The sequence below is a fragment of the Gossypium arboreum genome, chromosome 6 (assembly GCF_025698485.1).
Source record: "Gossypium arboreum isolate Shixiya-1 chromosome 6, ASM2569848v2, whole genome shotgun sequence".
In the NCBI taxonomy this organism is placed as follows: domain Eukaryota; kingdom Viridiplantae; phylum Streptophyta; class Magnoliopsida; order Malvales; family Malvaceae; genus Gossypium; species Gossypium arboreum.
Window position 1 is genome coordinate 113,308,188 of NC_069075.1, and position 5,892 is coordinate 113,314,079.

Sequence of the window (5,892 nt, forward strand, 5' to 3'; positions counted from 1 at the left end):
GTTAAAATGATCATATGTGGACCTATGTAAGGCAAGACTAGTTGGTTCATGGAGACTACAAAATAGGTAAGACCTACCTTAAAACAGATGCTGCCAGCTGCAGTAACGTGAATGTGAAAAATCACCAAAATTTGTAAGAATGGTATTAAATAGTGAATCAGCTATGTAAATGAACATTGATGAGTCTATTTTCATATGGAAGAAACGAAATGGTCATAGGAGTTACATGTTAAGAGATATTAAAGCTATTGTGAGACAGGGCCAGAACGGTTTCTGGGTTCCCTGTCGCAACTTTAAAAATTTACTATAAATTATCCAGAAAGAATTAGGAGACATACCTTATATGTACAGATTCCATTTTGAGTCTAGTTTCATTAGAAACAAACGGCACCAACATTAAAGCCCTGTACAGAGAGATATTAAAGTTATACGGCGCGAAGGTTAGAGCAGTCAATCCCTGTAACATGGGTGAATTTAACTAATAAACTGTACCAATTGGCCCGACCAAAAATTCTAGAAATAAATCCATGGATGGATATATGAGTCTAAATTCAGGGAAAATTTACGAAACCAGTTTCCGAGTTTTGAAACTCGAGATATGATTTTAAGGCGACAGTGACGCAGTTTTTCCAGCCTGACTGAAATGTCCAATGGATGGGCAAAACAAGTGAACTTGGCTTGCTAACCCTCGTGTCCGATAACGGCGATGGTCTCGGGTTCGGGTGTTACAATTTTATTGGTATCGAGCCACGGTTTAGTCGATTCTAGGACTACCGTGAGGTGTTTGGGGTCTAGCTATACATGCCATTAAATGATGAATCGATAGTGTGGTGATTTCGACAATTTGACTTTGAGTTTGTTATAGCAATGGATCCCGATCCCAACCGAGCAATAGCTGATGATGTGGAGAGTGTGGCGCTGCTCCCACACAAGGGACAGCGCCGGCGGACTCTCAACCTATGGCCAGCAATCCGAATGATGAGGCTAGGCAAGCCTTTTATAGTGTGATGAGCGAATGGTTTAATCAATACATTCGAACTAACACGGTGTCCCACAACCTCCATTCCGAAAAATGCAACCCCAAGACCTACAATACCTCCGTGCTGACCAAATAAGGTCAAGTAAGCCCCAATCGATAGGATTGAAAACATGGGGCCACTGAATTTAAAGCTACGGATGATGATGATGCCGAACGAGCTGAATTTTGGTTGGACAACACTATCCGGTGCTCGATGAGCTATCTTGTACACCGATGAGTGCTTAAAGTGTACCATCTCCTTGCTACGTGATTCCACCTACTATTGGTGGAGTACTCGACTTCTGTGGTACCTAGAGAGCAAGTGACTTGGGAATTCTTTCAAACCAAGTTCAAAAAAAAAAGTATATCGATCGAGATTCATCGACCAAAAGCGAAGGAATTTCTTGATCTTAAGCAAGGTTCTATGTCGGTTCTCGACTATGAACGAAAATTTGTGAGGCTTAGCCGATCTGGCGAGAATGCATTTCGTCCAAGCTATTATGTGTAAACGCTCGAGGATGGGCTGAATGATGATATAAGGATGTTCGTTGGCATTCTCGAAATACGAGAGATCGTAGTACTTGTTGAGCGAGCTTGTAAAGTCGAAGAGCTTAGAAAGGAGAAACAAAAAGTGATGTGGGAACCGGAGAATTCGAAAGAGGTCCTCGGAAAGTCTCTTCAACAGCAATCAAGAGATTTTGAGATGATGTGAACCGGTCTAGAGGCGCTTTGGGCTTTTCTAGACGAGGACGCGATCGACTTCGTGACCACACGAGTCACTTCGATCGCCATGGTGGAAATGATCGCCGAGAGAGGCGGAGTGTCAACATTGTGGAAAATGGCATTCGGGAGCTGTTGGTTTCGTGATCGCTCGCTATAAGTGTGGATCGGCCGACCACTTTAGGAAGGATTGCCCGAGGATGCTTGAGCAGAATGTGAGTCGAGTGGAAACTCGGGTGCTACCATCGCCGAGGTAGGCCACCTAGAAATATGGGCAATGTCGGTGGCGGTCGAGAGGATCTAGAGATGCTACCATCGATCCGAGGCTCGTGCTCCTGCGAGGACTTATGCCATACGGCGACGCGAGGATCTTGCCTCTCCGGATGTCATTACGGTGCTTTCACTCTTTTCAATACTAATGTGATTGCTTTGATTGACCCCGGTTCTACTCAATCTTATATATGTGAAACCTTAGCATCCAAGAAGACTTTGCCTATTGAGTCTCTTGAGTTTGTAATTCGGTGTCAAACCCTTGGGTCATTACGTGCTTGTCAACAAAGTGTGCAAGAAAAGTCCCCTAGTGTTCCGAGGTTCTTGTTTCCGGCGGACTTGATGCTTTTGCCGTTCGATGAATTCGACGTTATTCTTGGTTTGGATGGGTTGACCATGCACGATGCGGTCGTAAATTGCAAAAGCAAGACTATCGATTTGAGGTGCGCGAATAACGAGATAATTCGGGTTAAGTCTACGGACTTAAAGGGGTTGCCACCGTAATATCGCAATGTTGGCCCGAAAATATGTAAGAAAAGAGTGCGGCGTACCTTGCGTCGTGCTTTCGATGACAAGGAATCGAAAAGAAACCGAATCTGTGCGTGGTTTGTGAATACCGGATGTTTTCCTGAAGAATTGGGTTTACCACCTGTTCGGAAATAGAATTTGGCATCGAATTGGTACCGGTACCACTCAATTTCGATAGCTCCGTATCGTATGGCACCAACGAATTAAAGGAGTTGGAAGCTCGGTTGTAAGAATTGGTGGATAGAGGTTTTGCTCGCTTGAGTTTTTCGCCTTGGGTGCGCCGGTGTTGTTCGTGAAAAGAAGGATGGAACCATGCGGTACGTGCATCGATTATCGTCGACAATAAAGCGACAATAAAGAACAAATATCCGTTGCCACGTATCGATGACTTGTTCGATCAACTAAAGGAGCCTCGGTGTTCTCGAAAATAGATTTGAGATCGGGCTATTATCAATTGCGAATCCGAGATTGGACGTACCCAAGGCGCCTTGAGCGAGATATGGTCACTATGAGTTCCTAGTGATGCCGTTTGGGCTCACTAATGCCCCACGGTATTTATGGATTTAATGAATCGGATCTTTAGACCATATTTGGATCGATTCGTAGTCGTGTTCATTGATGACATCTTGGTCTATTCAAGAAATGAGACCGAACATCTTTGAACACTGCGGTTAGTTTGCAAATTTTACGGGATAAGCAATTATATGCTAAGTTCAGCAAGTGTGAGTTACGGTTAAGAGGTTAGCTTCTTGGGTCATGTGGTATCAGATCGGGTATTCGAGTCGACCGAATAAAATTTCAGCCATACTTAATTGGAAGCCTCAGAAATATTCTTGAGGTTCGAGCTTTTTGGGGCTTCTGCGGTTATTACCGACGATTTGTAAAGGCTTCTCAACGATAGCCACGCCGATGACGGCTACTCTAAAAGGATGTTAAGTTGAATGGACGGAGAAATGCCAAAAAGTTTCGATCAATGAAAACTTATTTGATGAAGCCCCAATTCTAGTGCAACCTGAGTCCCGCAAAGAGTTTGTCATCTATAGCGACGCCTCTCTACTTGGGTTAGGTTGTGTATTAATGCAAGAAGGTCGAGTTGTGGCCTATCGTCGAGGCAATTAAAGCCACATGAGAAAAATTATCCGACTCATGATCTCGAATTGGCGCCATCGTATTCGCCTTAAAGATTTGGCGACATTACTTATTTGGTGAAAGGTGCCATGTATACTCGGATCACAAAAGTCTCAAATATTTGATGATCCAAAGAGACTTAAATCTGCGACAAAGACGTTGGCTCGAGTGTTAAAGGATTACGAGCTGGTCATTGACTATCACCGGGAAGGCGAATGTGGTTGCGGATGCCTTGAGTCGTAAATCATTATTCGCTTCTGAGCGATGAGCGTGCACTTGTGCATTTGATCCGATAGTGTGTTAGTAGCTGAATTGAAAGCCAAACCACTATTGATACATCAAATTCGAGAAGCTCGAGAAAGTCGACGACGAGTTGGTTGCAAAAAATTTGAGTGTGTTCGAACAAGGATTCAGAGTTTCAAATCGATGATGACGATTGTTTGGGGTTCAAAAGTCGTCTGTGTGTTCCAAAGAATTCGGAACTCATTTCGATAATTCTGAATGAAGCCCATTGTAGCCGAATGGCAATCCACCCGGGGAGTACGAAGATGTACAATGATTTGAAACGTCGGTTTTGGTGGCATGGTATGAAGCGAGACATCTCCGACTTTGTTTCGAGATGTTTAATATGTCAACAAGTGAAAGCGGAACATCAAGTGCCTTCAGGATTACTTCAGCCAATCATGATACCCGAGTGGAAATGGGATCGAGTCACAATGGACTTTGTATCCGGACTGCCATTGTCAGCAAGTAAGAAGGATGCGGTTTGGGTCGTGGTAGATCGATTGACTAAGTCGGCCCACTTTGTCCCCATACGTACGGATTTTTCAATGGACAAATTAGCTGAATTGTACGTTTCTCAGATTGTGAGATTACACGGGGTGCCTATTTCCATCGTGTCGGATAGAGATCCGAGATTTACCTCGCGATTTTGGAAAAAGTTGCAAGAAGCTTTGGGTACCAAGTTGCATTTCAGACCGCCTTTCGCCCCAAACCGATGGTCAATCCGAGCGGATAATTCGAGATACTTGAGGATATGTTAAGATGTTGCGTCCTCGAGTTTAGTGGTTCATGGGAGCGGTATTTGCCGTTGATTGAATTCGCTTACAACAATAGCTTTCAATCAAGTATTAAGATGGCACCTACGAGGCCTTGTGCGGTCGTAATGCCGTACACCATTGTTTTGGACCGAGCTCGGTGAAAGCAAGATTTTCGGTGGATTTGATTAGGGATCTTTGAGCAGAAAGTGAAAGTAATCCGTGAAAGTCTCAAGATAGCCTCCGATCGTCGAAGTCGCAGCGGACTGAAGCGTAAGGATATCGAGTATCGTGGGTGATAAAGTGTTTCTCAAGGTATCGCCTTGGAAAAGATACTCGATTCGGCCGTAAGGGCAAGTTGAGCCCGAGGTTCGTTGGGCCATATGAGATATCCGATCGAGTCGATCCGGTGGCATATCGTTTGATTTTGCCCCGAACTCGAAAAGGTTCACGATGTCTTTCACGCTTCGATGCTTCGACGCTATAGATCCGATCCATCGCACGTGATTAGTCCATCGAAATTGAAATTCAAGCTAATATGAGTTATGAGGAAGAACCGATTCGTATCCTATCACGAGAAGTGAAAGAGTTGTGAAACAAGCGGGTTCCGCTAGTAAAAGTGTTATGGCTCAAGCACGGGATAGAAGAAGCTACTTGGGAGACCGAGAACTCTATGAAAGAGCGATATCCAAACCTATTTACGGTAAGATTTTTGGGACGAAAATTTCTTAAGTGGGGAGAGTTGTGACACCCAAAATTGACCCTAGTCGGAAGGTGGTCTCGGGACCACAAAATCGAGGCATAAAAATAATTAAAATTTATTTTGATGCCTATAATATGTGTGTGCTCATGTATGACATTTTATGATGATTGATTTAGTGTTATAAGGGTGAATTCCACAAGAAAGGACTTAGTAATGAACTTTGAAAGTATGATAGGAAATGTGTGATGACTAATTAAAGCATGCATGCAAAATAATGGACTTGCATGTCAAATTCCCCCTTTATAGGTGGTGGCGGCCATGACAAGGAGGATGGGCTAAACATGTCATGAAACATGTTTTGTTGGTGCATTAGGGTGAAATAATAAACAAAGGTGTATGGGTGATAAAAAAATGAAAAAAAAATGTGTGTGAGTATGGTAATCCCCCCCATTGCCGTGAGTTGTAGAGAAGGAAAAAAAATTTGTTCA